This window comes from Cinclus cinclus, chromosome 2 (genome assembly GCF_963662255.1).
Source record: "Cinclus cinclus chromosome 2, bCinCin1.1, whole genome shotgun sequence".
NCBI lineage: Eukaryota > Metazoa > Chordata > Aves > Passeriformes > Cinclidae > Cinclus > Cinclus cinclus.
This window is the reverse complement of record NC_085047.1, coordinates 46,080,185-46,095,076: the sequence shown is the minus strand read 5'-3', so window position 1 is coordinate 46,095,076 and position 14,892 is coordinate 46,080,185. Positions and strand designations below refer to the sequence as shown.

The following is a 14,892-nucleotide window of genomic DNA, read 5'->3' as shown; positions in this document are numbered from 1 at the left end:
AGGAGAATAAAGTCACTTGCATGCATATACTTTCTGCATGATTATTCTAGACTTTTTTTCTGCTTACAGCACACTTGAGAGTCATTATTCAAGGTTTTCAACCTTGAATAACAACAGAAAATGTTTAATTTCTGTCTGGTTTTAATCCTGAGTGTTACTTACAAGACAGTAAATGAAACTCAAATGTCTTGATGCTTGCTCTGAATAGTACTCTTAACTCTACAAGTTGTATTAAACATAAAGAGAAATAACTTGTTTGAGTTTCGTAGTTTTTAAATACTTAATTAGGCAGTCCCCTTGGGATGGGGTGGGGATAGAGAAAGCACAGATTTGTGGAGAAATCATTCTCTTGTTTTCAGTTGCATTATGTTCCTCAGCATGCATATTTTACTCTTTACATTGGGCCCATTTGTTACAAAGATTTAAAAAGGAACATAATTTATTGTATTTCATCCAGTTACAAGTATTAGCTCATTTCTACATTGTAAAAATAGAATTGGTTAGTTTAGGCACATATTCTTTACTGGAGATCATGGCTTGTAGCATAAATATCAGAAATAGGGTAATTCAAGTGTTGATAGTTACTGATGATACATTGTTGTGCCTTTAAACCTGGTTGGATAAAAGTTGATACATATTGTGCATAATGATGTATTAGAACTCAGGGGCCCAGAACCTTGATGGTGCACTTGCATTTCTGCTTTATTGCTGTGGTAATCACAAAAATACTCACAGGTTTGAAAGTGCTCATTTAGATATATGGGGGAGGGTAAAGGATTGATTACTGTATGTTGCTTGGTTCTTGAGGTCTTGTGTGGGAAAACTGGTATTGTAGAATCTTCTTTATATGATTGCTTAAAAATTTACTGGTTTTTTAAAACTGTCTTGTATATTTAAAACTGTCCAGGGTGAAGGAAGCCAAATGGTGTGTCTTTAAAGAATGTTGGAAAACTATTTTACTAGAGGTCTTGAGCTCTAAATCTTTTACTGGTTTGACACTGAGGACATGGTGTCTTAACTCTAACCTTGCACTACAGTTATGTTGGAAATTGTGCAAGCTTCTGCCAAGCTTTAGAAGTGATGTGAGAATGTAAGGTGACTGTAGGATTGGGCCAAATCATAAAAATTGGATGCTTGTCGCTGGCCTGCTCCAATCATCCTAATCTATTCCTTCTAGGATTTTGTTTCCTTTTCTTTACTCTAGGTTTTCTTTCATTGTAAAAGGCTCTACATTTTCCTGATGATGTGGAAGATATGAGCTGTATGAAACTTTATTTGGGGGTTCTAACACTAAATTTGATGGAAATGGTTTAAAGTAAGGGAAAGATGTCAGGTGCACAATAAAAAAGAGTTCTATGATTTGACAAATTGTTACATACCTTTTCATATGTGTTTTGTTAGTATATATCATGTATGTATTCTAAACCTGTTGTTCCTTTAGAAAAGGATTTATGTCCTTTCTAAGGGGGGCAAAAAAAGTTCTGTTCTAGATTAAACTAATTTCATAGTTTCTCTTTTGTGTAATTGCTCAGTAATTAGATAGTTATCCTTTCTGAACTCACAGGTGTGTGCAAATACTAATACAGAAAATTAAAAGTAGATAAGTGCTCTTCATGGATTTACAGATGGGGGAGATGCTATTGTAGAAAATCAGAAAAATGTGGCTTGATCTCATCTTTCACTTTGCAGCTGTTAGGAATTTGGGAGCTACAATAGAATTAAAAACTTGAAATATGACTTTTATAAACTTCATCTAAAATTCTTAAATGTTGTTTTGGAGTTCTGCTATAAACAAAACTAGTTCAGTGTAAACATTCAAATAAAATACATGCTTTAATAGAAAATAGAAAAAGTAATTCTGAAAGCCTGTGTTTTATTAAGATGAGTAATGTTATTGGGGAGTTAGGTGTATTTTCTTGTATCTTTACTTTTTGACTACATAACCTAAAAGTAACAGAGGTGAAATTAATAACATGCAGGTAAAGGCTAAATATACAGGTCAAAATTTCCTGCAAGAGGACTGAAGTTCAAATATGTATAACTTAAGTACTGGTGCTTCCAGTAGAGGACTTCTGTCATGAGTTCAGAGAGCTCCTGCTTAGAAACAGATGCTGCCCAAATCTGCTCCTGCTCTTATGGCAGGAAAATGTCATCTTTCCCTTGATTGTGGCAAACCAAGAATAGGTTTATCAAGATTTAAGTTTATGAAGAACATAGTTATCTTGCCACAGTGATAAATCTGAATGGCTGAAGAGTCAGCATCTTAGATAAGTTTGTCTGCTGAGTGGGTGTGTGTACAGCTGCATGATTGTCACAGCCTTCTCAGGACTTGGAATATGGTAGTGCCTTTGGTTGTTTCAGCAGTTGCTTCATGTGCCTCAGTTAATGAAGCTCATTCATGGCTGCACAGATGCTTTTCAGTCTTTTCAACATCTTCTCTGCTTAGCAAATTCTCTCAGGTAGTGACAGCCACCACAGTTGTGGGTTGAGAGTGGTGCCGTCATAAATCAGCATTTGCTCCTATCAGCTGCAGTCCTCTTAGTTCATACCTGTGCAGTCATTACAGTACACTTCCAAATATTACTTTTCATTAATGAAAGTTGTATTCTCAATGATGTATTGATCTGAGCAAGTTTGAGTAGAGACTTAATAAACAGAGAAAATACAAACCAGTTACATTTGTACTATCAGACAAATTCCTTTAAAAATTTCAGGCATGTTATAGAAAATTATCTCTTGGATGGTTCCCTAAGTTTATAATAAAGATACCTAGATTTTGTCCTACCTTCATTTTCTGAGCTTCATCTTTAAACTGTTTGGACATCTGCATTTATTTTAGCTTTCACAGCTTGATGTAAACTAGAGTCCTTCAAACTTTATGCATAAATACACCCTGTCAGAGTGTACTCATCAGTCAGGTACTGATCAGATGCAGGATTTTGCAGAGTCTACAATGAAAGTAAGTTGACCAAAATAAGCTGCTAAATAAGATGGAAGTAAAGTTACGAGAAGACCAGAACAAGATTGAGCCGAATAGGAGAGCAAAAAGCTCTGAAAGTGGTCTGTAAAAAGTAGTGTGAAAGAACCTGGTAACAAGTACACATTCTGTTGATCGTTCAAAGAAATGGATGCATATCAGGATGCAGAACTTCAGTTTGAAATGCAGACTTCTTTGGAGCAGCTGCTAATTGCTTAAGTGGAGTTTCTTTTTCACGACATTGCAAGTAATATTTGTAGTGTATTAGAATGGATGTTTTTTACTTGCTTACATAAAAGTCACAAACAGGTAACTGAAGTAACAGCTTTTATGTTTTAGTCTGTGTGTGTAACTATTTTCTCATTAATGTGTTGATATTTACAAATTGCATCTTGAAATCTGAATGAGCCATGATGAAAAACAGTACCAACCATCAGTCTCTTTGATGAAAAATATTTAGTTTTGAAAATTATGCCAAGTTACTGCCTTTGTATATAAGATGATACCAAGAGAGAGTTCCCCCCTTCTCACGATGTGGTCTTGGCCTAGTCCTGTGCAAAGGAGTGTCATCACCGAGGCGTTTACTTTGCTCTCAAGTGAAGAAAATGGTAACCAACTGGACTGTTGTTATGGGGGGTATGTGGTAGAGTGGTTAATAGTATTCTGAACATTCACTAAGGTGCCTGATCTGTTATTCAGACTTGAAATTATTTCTAATACAGTACTTTCAGTCCTCTTTGCTACGTGTTAGTAGTTGTTCACTTTGCTCTGTATGACAACTGAGCTTAAAGCTTTTTTTTTAAATGTTTGGTATTAGCTATTTTGCTTTGGGTAGGAAGAATAGCTTTATCTTGCAGGTAGTAGTGACTTCTACTAAAATAAGGAATGCTGTACATAGAATTTATGGCATTCTGTGGTACTTATGGAAATAAATCCTGATAGTGCTGCATCAGCAATATGTCCAGTTGAGCAAGGAAAGGACAAAAAGCCAAGTTTGAGACCCTGCTTGCCAGGCAGTACAAGAGTAGCAAATAGAGAAATGGTTCCTTTATTCAATACTCCTTTATGGGTTTTTTCAGAAACAGGTAAGTCTATGTCAGTATACCAGTATGGGGTAGAACATTTGCAGGATATCCTGAGGTTTCTTAATGCTGTTTGTTGTCTTTATCTTGAAATACAGATTCCATTTCCTGTGTATTTCAAATCTAATGTAAGATTTTATGTTTTCTACCAAATACGGTTTTATTGTGGTGGAAGCCAGAAGTTGGTATTCTACATTTGTTACAGAGTAATCTGAGATGGAAGTTGTCATCCAGTAGAGTTAGTACAAGAAGGAAATTACTTAATTGCACAAAGAATCACAAATCTTTTGAGCGGACCAGAGACAACAGGTACCCACAGAAACACATGGGGTTACTTCTGAGCATTAGGAAACATTTTTACTGTGAGGGTGACCAAGCACTGGCACAGGCTGCCCAGAGAGGTTGTGGAGTCTCCGTTCTTGGAGATGCCACAAGCCATCTGGATGTGGTCCTGGGCACTGGCTCTAGGTGGCCCTGCCTGAGCCGAGGAGTTTGACCAAATGATCTCTAGAGGTCCCTACTGCCATTAACATGCCCATGATTCTGTCATCTAAGCAAAGCTTGGAGCTGGTTAAACTTTATATGAATGAATTAACAGTTAAACCCTATTACATGCTTAAGTATTTGAATCCTTCCTTAGTAGGTTTCATTTCAATGTAGATGTATGTACTTGGTAGTATTGTTAAGCTTTACATTTTCAAATGAAGCATGTCAAAGATGAAAGCTCTTGGAGTAAACGAGTTGTTGTTAATAAAGACTGTGTGACTACGTCTTGCCCTGCCCTTCCCCCAGCACAGTCTTACGGCTTCAGAGATTTTAGCCCCACAAAGATAATCAGTTCTGCTGTCATTATTTTGGAAGAGGAGGTTAGGACACTGGCCTAACTTGGCACCTGCTGCAAAAATGACAGGTAAGGAACCTTACAGAAGGGAATGGGGAGCATTGTGTGAAGTTCTGTAAAGCAGAATTACAAAAACTTCAAAAGCTGTGTATGAGTGAGTTTCACAATTCCTTAGGAATACTGCAGGTTTTGTTTTTTTTTTTAAATTGGAGAAAATTGAATTATGCACAGTATAGGAAGTTTTGTGTGAAACTGGATTCCCCTTTAGGTTTTGGAAATATCCTCAAACTAGAGAGGTCATCATTACTATATATAAGAATTTTTCTATAATACAAAGCTTAACGCTGATTTTTTGTAGTCCTAAAACTAAGATAAGAGAAAACTGTCTCTTAGGCTTTGCATATGCACACTTTTGCTACTTTAAAACAAATTATTTTGAAATAAAAAATTAGTCTTAATAGAAGTATGCCTATTTAAACATCCTAAAATCTTGGTAGTTCTCTTAACTCCTTGCATAAGTGTAAATTTGTTTGCATTGTATGTAGCACAATGGTATCCTGACTTCTGTTAAAATAGTAGAGCTGTACTGATCCTACTTAACTATGTGCTAGCTATGCTGGTTTAATGATATCTTGTTTACAGCAGACTTTTCTAAATCTGTTTCTGTGGTAGAGGATCTCAGAGTTTCCAGAACCTGGCAGAAGTATCTCATGAACTTTTAACTGTAGCTTCCAGGGCCATGTGCAGCATTTTCAGATACATTTTATCTGTCAGGTTTCTTAAGTTTTCTTTGTGAAATCACATCTATACATTTCTAGGTGAAAGAGATGCTGAGGGTTAAAGGTTATTCCCTTGTTCCTTCAACAGTTTTGTACTTTTTAGCTGTTCATGATAAAGTATCACAAAATGCTCAGAACATCACATCTGTGTAACATGGCATGTGAGTCCTGAGTGGAGAAAATTACACTATTACTTGGACATTTTCCAAGTTGTTTAGCATTAACACAGTCATTGAGCATAAAAATCTGAACATTGAAAGATATTTCTGCTGCTTTAATGGAAACATTTGTAAAATGGGTAATTATTAAAATCACTGATGAGCCAGCTATTCTGGTGCTGCAGGTTCCTCAATTTGAAATGGGAGTGTCATATAGGGGAGGGGGCTGTATTAAAAAATACAGGGTTTAGTTGCTGCTTCTTACAGGATTATCTTAATGACTTGGACTACTGCCTCACAGTGCACAAAATTTTGCAAAAAATATAATGTGTGTGTATATATATATGTATGTAAACCCCACTTTGATAATACTGTGTCTTGCATCTAGGAATGTAATGACTTGAAAATGAACAATTTTTAAAATTTTTCAAAGTGCTTACAAATTTTAGTGTCTTTGAATTCTGATCTTGCTAAAGCCGTACAGGTGAAAACTTTGTGTCTTCTGTTTAAATACTTTCAGACATGCTCACATCCCCAAAATACTGAAGAAATAATTTAATTTCTATATGGTGAAGATTTGCAATCCAAGCAAAATAGAAACAAATGTCCCTTGATCGCATATTGTCAGTGGCATGGGCCACTAGTTGGGCCATTGCCTGGCCACTAGTTACTGCCACCATTTATTCTTTTTTGAAATCTGATCCCAAAAGAGGAATATTACTGCATTTTATTTCTTCATTCTGTTAACATGCTAACTTCAGGTACTCTATACTTTGTAACTTGAAAGTTGTGAAATGGATGTAAAATATTTTCAATAATCTTGCAAAGGAAATTGAATGCCTCATTGGCATAGTTTATGTAGTATTTTCCCTTTTGTTTCTAGGAACTTAATTCTCCTTTCAAGCGCTAATTTGCTAATATTTTTCCCCTTAAATGCTTGCTTGCTTCTACTTCTCGGCAAGTATATGCACTTGTTAAGAGAATTTGACAAACACAAGATTGGGAAAAGTTTTAGTCTCTGATGGTTTATTGTCCTCAGCAGGGATTGCTCATAATTAAGATTAGCAGGTTTGGACAGACTTAAGTAAAAACTTAAGAGAAGAATGGGGAGGATAAGATTGCTTGACCATTTAAGAATGTCTAGCACTGTATCTTCTGTTAGTATGTCAGCAGCCAACATTGTTATCTGTTGCCTTTTGATAGGTAAGCCCGAACAAATGCAAACATGAACACAGCTCTGCGGATCATCTCGGGTTCCCTTTGGAAACCCCAAATAAGTGGCCACAAGGGATTGTCTGTTTTCCTGAGAAAAGCTCGGCATTGAAGTTCTTCTTTCTGTGTGCTGGATAGTGGTTCTGCTACTCTAAAAATCATACCTGTGCCTGCTGGTCCAAAATGCCATATGGTCACTTCAGTGGAAGTCAGAATTTACCTGTGCTGCTATGTGTTGCTAGGTAATTTTTAAAGTAGACCTAAAATAAAGGGTAAACTTAGGGGGAAAGCTCTTTGTTACAGTAGCCATCAAAAATCCTATTAATTTAAAAAACAAAAACAAAAAAAACCCTCAACCAAACCACAAAACCTGTTCTGTCAGTCAAGCTGGTGAAGCTGCCGCACATCTGTGTGCAAGGTAAATGTGAAGAGTCCTTTGGTGTTGTAGTGTCACAGCTGTTCCTGCTCTGAATTGGCACTGGAGGCCTGGAGCTTATCCTGCACAGTTGGTCTCTGCTGGAGATATCCTGCTACCCTGAGTATGTGTTACTTGAGATTAGGTGCACTTAGGAGTTGCTTTTCAATATTCCTTCATCATGGCACAATATATGCACAGTATCACTCAGTTTGTATGTGATGCCTCTCTTTTCTCCAGAAGAGGCATGGTTATCATGCTGTTAGGCCTTTCAGATGATTTCAGATTCATTTTGCTTGGTGCCATACCCATTTTGAACTTTAATTTAAAGAAGAGCTTTATCATATGAATGAAAATTCAGTCTCTTTTAAAACAACTTTCTGTTGTGTTCCAGCTCACTGTCAGAATCACTTCTTTCATCACTGGCTGCTTGGATATGTTCAGCTCTAACAAAGTAATTACTGTTAACATAAACAGAGTTTATATATACTGTAGAGAGGTTGGAATGATCTTAGAAGAGAGAGAATCATGAACAAATAGTGCAGAGGCACATACCTAGTAAAAATCATACATGTTTTAACACTCCCATCAGTCTTACTGGGAGGTTTTAGAGCCTGTCATTAAAAATATATTTATTTGGCTACAGCTTTGTCACTAATATTGGTTGCCAAGAATATGGCTCACAGCTTTCTCTTCAGTAAATCTGGGTGGCCAAGAAAGAGAAATTAATATACACTGTGACTTACAGAAACTGGAGAGACTGTGTTAGGCCCTGATGCTTTAGCTTTCGTAATTGGGGGGGAAAAGGGAGAAACTAATTATTGGGTTTTTTTCATATTAAAATACAGACTGAAAGATGGGCAGTTTGTAATTTTCACCTTCCTGTTAGATGAGTACATACCTGTCAATAGCTACATTAATTTCACCATGACAAGGTAATGTCTCAGGACACTAACACTTGGCCAGATGACAGTTCCAGCCAGCTCCCTATGACTGACAGTTCATCACTACAGCTATTACTGCATTTGACTTGCTAAATCATTGTAGTATCACTACTTGTGAAGTTACAGCTCTAGTTAGAAAGGGTTAGTGGGCTGCGCTCTTGTCATTTGTGCTTTAGGAAGAAAGTGTCTCTCTTGCTGAATGTCTGGTACAGAATAGGTAACTGAACTTTTGAAATCTGATAGTAAGCTGCACCATGGGGTGGGAGGGGAGATAAAAAGGAACCAAGTGGGATACTTGATTTAATAGGACTGAGATGTTAAATCAATGCCAACTTTAAAACTGTATTTATTCTGAGCTGTGAGTTTCAGCTTGTTTTTAGCAGTGTCTGATAAGGTAAATGTTACCTTTATTGTAAATGTTTGTGGCTGTGTGTTGTAATTTACATGTATGTCACTTTTTGAGTTGTTTTTTGGGACTGTTCCTAAAGTGTAGCTAGCCTGAAAGGTGCAACCCACATATGGCTTTCCAAAGGAATTATTTCTGTAATAAATATTTGCAGGGTGTGCTAAGTTTTATGATCATCAAACAGGACCTCAGGATGTTAGAAAATTGTTTTAACAACCCCTTACTTGAGAGTACGGGGAGTTGTTCACCCCTTTGTGCTGTTGTAATCAGGACCTTTCCAGGCAGTTGTCTCATTAGGGCTGTCAGGCTCTGCAACACATCTCTGTGCCTGAGTAAGGGATTATGCTAAGACTATCAAACATCACAGTGCTCACATCTTACTTTAAGTCAGAGGCATTTATGGAGGTGATTTTAATTCTGGGAGGAGGGAATGTGTCTACAGGTGAGAACTGTTTTGAAGCCTGAATGGCTAGGGTGTAGAGCTGTTGGATTTTAAACACTTTGGACAGTTGTTTTGCATATGTGCTCTGAGAAGACAAACACTGTGCAAGATGGATACCCTTATTAACACTTCTATTTAGGCATTTTTAATAGAATGACAATAATTTAATTACTGATTAGTAAACTTAGTAGGAATAATATATGCTAGCTGTTCTTCCAACTGCACTTACTGCAAAGACAAGCAGATCTATTGAAGAAGTTGTAAAATTATGGAAGTCTTAAACTTTTGCATGAATTTCTAATGCTTGTAGTATTAAATTGTATTTTAATGGTACTTGTATGCAGTTCTGTTGTGAAATGTTATTATAAAGTGGGACATTTTACTCCAACTCAGTTCAGTTATTTTATTTTGATAACTTTGCCCCTAATTAATAAAGTCTGTACAACATGCTGCAGAAAGAGAAGGAGACTGCAGTGAGAGCTATTAGTTCTCAAGTGTCACTAATGACTCGGTGGTGTGTTCAGTGATCCTGATCATTTTAGTGGCACTAATATTAAAAATGCCACTTTCACCACATGCCTTGGCAAGCCTAGAAGACAACATTTAGAATGTTTTCTGTCACATGAAGTACATATGTTTTAGACCTCCAGAGAGAAATTACTTGGGGTTCTTTGGAGCAGAATTACAGTTAATCTACTCTGAACAGAAATATGAAAATCTAGGAACTTGTTAATGTTCTTGGAACAGCTGTTGTTTAACTGCAGAGGTACTAAAAATTTAAATATAATCTTTGGAGAAACAACTAAGTGATAAGAATGGGTAGAAAAGAAATTGATTTTTTCTGGTAATGGGAAGTTGTATTATGGTTTATTACTCCATATATAATGGGTTTTTGAAAAGAGAAGCTACTTGTGTTTTCCCTTTTGCTTGAAATGTCAGTTATTTACAGTCTCTTTATTTTTTAGGTTACTATTAAAATCTTAAAATGCAGATGAAGACTGGCTTGTGCAGAATCCTTCTGCTATCTTACACAGACAAAAGGGAATCCTTAACCAGGTTTCAGTACAAGGTACGTATTAAGTTATATGGCTTTATCCAGCAGTTACTGAAATCACTGCCTCACTTCTGGTTCAGATTTGTGTAGTTGTGCTTCTGCTCTTCAACTAATATTGATTCCAGATAATGTAATTTCTGGTATCATTCCTGCCATGTTTTGTGTTTTAAAAAGACTTCAAGCATATGTACACACCCTCTAGCAGTTGGCTCAAGCTCTGGCCAGCCTTCCAAACCCCATAGTGCCACATTAATATGATGCCATGTCTGAGCTGTTGGATGATACTGATACTGTTCTGATGCATTCAGAATCCTGTTTTTGTATAACCAGCACAGTAGCTACTGGTTCTGAACAGTTTGGCATTAATCAGAGGGCTCTGGTCTGGAAGGTGGTGTCCATGCAGTCTGGGAAGGCTGGGGCACAGTTTGATTTGCATGCACACAGGTGTGTAGTGCCAGCTACCCTGACTGTGGGCAGCATCTCAGTGGGGCTGACAGATAGCAAGGTTTTAAAGCGAGTCCTATGTAGCAAAGTTCAGTAGTTCTGGTAGTTCCAAAATTTCAAAATACCCCTTAACGTTTTATAAAGTAAAAAGTAAATTTAAACACTGGTGGGATTCGACCAAGATGTGCAAGTTCTACTGGTAAAGCAAGAGAAACTTGTGTTAATCCTTCTGTGTTTGTTTGGCTTAGCTAAAGGACTCAGAGCTGTCTTTGTGGTTAATAGTAAAAAGGAGAACTGGATATATAAAGGACCAGAACAATTTATCTGTTTTGTAGTCACATGTAAAAGGTGTCCCTGTCCATGGCAGGGGCTCAGACCAGATGATCATCTCTCTCCAATTGATAATCTCTACAACTCTCTTTGTAAAGCAGGATGCCACTGACTGCTTTTGTGGCCAGGTTGCACTCTTCACTCAGGGTGGTTCTTGGACCTAGTGTTCACCAGGGCCACTGTGTCCTTACCTGCAAAGTGGCTTTCTAGCCATCTGGCCTCCAGCCTATCCTGGTATCTCTGGGATTATTTCTCCCTAGGTGCAGGATTTGGCATTTCCTTCTGTTGAATTTAATGAGATCTTGTAAGTCCATTTCTTCATCCTGTTAAGGGATCACTGGATGGTGGCATGACACTATGGCCTTAGCACCCACTCCTCTCAGCTTTGTGTCACCTGCATATTTGCTGTGGATATGTTGTCCCATCAGCCAGGGCAGAAATTAAGATCTTGAAAAGGACTGGCCTCAGTACAGGGATACTCTACTATTCACTTGTGCCCAAGAGAACTTCATGCCACTGACAACCTTCCAGGCCCATCAGTTCAGCCAGGTTTTAGTCCACCTCACGGTCCACTTACTGAGCCTCTCAGTAATCTGTCAGTATTATGACAGGATCAAAACGATAAATGGAGATACTATGGCAGTGTCAAAAGATTTCCTAAGCCAAGGTAGGCAATATCCACTGGTCTGCCCATATTCACTGGTCACCTCACCAGAGAAGCTCTCCAGTTGGGATCCTTAAGAATTTGCAAATGACCTCTTTGTAAATACATGCTGACTGCTGCCAATTACCTTCTTGCCTTTCTTGGTCTGGAAATGGTTTTCTGGAGTAGTTGGTCCATCACCTTCCCAGGGCCTGTAGTTCCCTGGACCCAGGGCCTGGGTCCTCTCTCCCACCCTTGAAGACCGGAGTGACTTCTGCTTTCCCCTTTGCGCATCAATCCCAGTTGCCACACTCTGTCAGCAATGGAAAGTGGCCTTTCAAGGCCTGCAGCCGGCTCCTCCAGCACTCATGGGAGCATCCCATCAGGCTCAGCATGTGTGACTTGTCCAGTTTGTGTTCCCTAACCTGGACCCTGTCATGTTCTTGGTACTGGGAGGGGCACTGAGGAGGCAGGAAAGTTGTTCCATGCCTTGATTTGTGGCTTTGCTTTTGTCCTTTACTAAGGAATCCCATTATTTACTTGTAGTAAAATCACAGTATAAAAATTATCACACAATAATTTGTAATATAAACCAGACTATGGAACTAAGTAAGCTACAACTATTTACTCATAAAATCTAAAAAAGACAAGCAGCTAAAGCTGTTAATGAGAAAAGCAGTAGTAAAACAGAAAATACCTAATTTTTCTCCGAGTTTGATTCAAATGGGATATTTTTTTTAATCCAGAGGACATTTTGTGTTGACCATGCAGCCATTGGAATTCAATCTTGCTTGTCACTACATGTGAGAGTGCTACTGCGCCACTAGAGCCATTTGGGAACCTCAGTGTTTGGCAGGTTTCCCAGGCATCTCAGAATTTTTCTGTCAGCTTACAGTTTCCTTCCTGTAAAGGGAAAAAAGGGTGGTCGTGGTTCCTTGGAGATATACAAGTATTCCTTTTACTGGCTAAATGACAACTCCTTGTCTCAGTCAAGTGATAAAAACCTTTCTTCCTCTTTCCCCATTCCTCACTTGTGTGTGGACCTCAGACTGCAGTATGAACCTGGCTGACAAAGTGTACTGGCCTAACGAAATTGTGTTAAGTGTTGAGTCAGGCTGCTGCTCCTGGACTTCCTGAATGGTGGGAGTGAGATCCAGGTAACCTTGGTGGGGAGGGCTGTCTGAAAAATTGTCTGCATTTCTCAGCTCTTTATCCAACTGTATTTGCTGATGTGTGGCTCTGTTATTTGTCATTGGAGTCTTCTTAAGTGCTTTACTTTGATGACAAAAGCACACTTGCAAGGAAGTTATCACTCAAGTGTCTCTTGTAACTCCTCAGCCTGAATCATACTTCTTGGAAATGTTCCTCTCCATTGAATGCATTAGGTTTCAATGAAAGCCGCTGGTGGCTGCCCACTCTCAGAACTGACCACGGCTGTTACATTGTGATGATGTGCAAAATGCTGCTTGCACCTTGGAGTTACAAGGACCATCCCGGTGAGAATATAATTGTGTTGTCACCTGTTAGAACTCCTGTAATGGTACATTTTGTACTCCATTTGTTGGTACTGTTTGGTTTTGTTGGTACTGTTTTTGTGCTTAATGCCTGTATAGTTTTTTTTTATTTGTATCTCTCTGTGCTCTTGGGCACACAAATAATGCTTTTACCTAATGAAATAGTAACTAAATCTGTCACACCTAGCTGAAGGCAGGAGAAGGATGAACTGATCATTCTCTCTGCTTGCAGACGGGCTGGACCTGTGAGACCTACCTGAGGGAAAAGGGCTGTTTGAAGAATGTGAATGCATTTGCTTGTGAGGTCCAAGACCTCTTCCTGCATGAGGAGACAAGTTACAGTTTGTGATGTTACTGTCTTCAGCCTCTGGCACAGAAGATGGTGCTAGTCCAGCATTTCATAGTAAACCTGATGTTGGCCTACTTTGATATGTAACTCAAGTACTAATGCCCTTTTCATCTAAACTGCACTCCAAGTAGATTGCTTTCTAGAAACAGCAGCGTTAAGGAAAATGGGTGTCAGTAAAAGGATTAAAGTTTGTACATTCTACAAGAATAATAAGAGTAAATTATATGTTAAATGACTGCTCCTTGGTTCAAATGATTGCTGTTGAACTTCAAAAAAGCCTTTTAAAAAGTATGAAAATATTTTCAAGCCCTACAATGTATGATAAAAAATAGGAAAGTGGTGGGGTTTAAAGAAAAGAGGTAATGTGGATTCTGTTTATGCTGCAGTAGTTTAGAAGAACACAAAAGTAATAATTACCTAGAAAAAAATGGTATGAGCCAGTGACAGCTGAAAAGAACTGGAAGGAAATGTTAATCATAGGGGAGATTACAGCTGCAGTAAACTGTCTGTACTGTTGAGTAGGAAGTTATGCTACAAATGCCTGCTGTCTTAATGTAGCCAAATAACAAGATGAAAAACCATGAATGAAGACTGGAAAATTAATTTGATGTGATTTGAACATTGGCCTGTAACATATCACAAGGTTTTTTTCAATTTCTATAGCTATTGTAAAACTGTTTCAAATTAAATGAGTAACAGGACATTTATTTTCTATTTCCTGAAATCAGCAAGGCAGTGGACATGAATTGAAGACTTGACAGGAACTTCATGCAGTTAAATCCTGCAGTGGGAACTGAACTAAGCCGATGCAGTTGCAGATCCTGGGTGCAGACTAGTGGTGAAGCAGCTTTGTGGAAGCTGATCTGGGCCCTGAGGGACAAGTGAAGATGAAGGTATCCACCCACATCCTGGGCTTCATTGGAAGATCATGGCTGAGCAGGGGCCAGAAGAGCAGTCTCTCTGTTTGGTACTTCTGAGACTGCAGCAGAAACACTGTGCCCAGTTCTGGGCTCTTGAAGAAAAGATGTGGGAGCAAGTCCCATGGAAGCCATTTGGAATCAGAAGGCTGAAACACAGGAGCCAGGGGGCCAGGAAGCAGGGTTCTTTCCAGATGGAGAACAGGAGGTGGGGGTGGTTAAGAGCTCCTGTTAATTCAGCTGTGTAAGAGAAGTGTGTAGAGAAGATGGAGCCAGGCTCATGGTAGTGGTGCATGGTGGCAGTCTTGTAGCACTGTTTGAGTGCATGGAAGTGTTGCACCATACCAATAATAAAAACAGTGCAAGGCAGTACTGTGTGACTGTA

The 14,892-nt window shown here is 38.5% G+C and overlaps 1 protein-coding gene across 4 annotated transcripts in view; it reads left to right on the top strand.

Annotated features, from left to right (window-relative positions):
* The window catches only part of PSPC1 (paraspeckle component 1), a 58,387-nt gene extending 43,495 nt beyond the window's left edge, over positions 1–14,892 (top strand). The window contains exons 7-10 of one of the 4 annotated variants that reach the window (XR_009932958.1): positions 7,041–7,291; positions 10,222–10,325; positions 13,113–13,223; positions 13,474–14,892. The gene's annotated coding sequence lies outside the window, so the exon portion shown is untranslated. Of the gene's footprint in view, positions 1–7,040; positions 7,292–10,221; positions 10,326–12,775; positions 13,224–13,473 lie in introns of all 4 variants that reach the window. The other 3 variants (XR_009932959.1, XR_009932957.1, XR_009932960.1) reach the window with 3 other exon arrangements.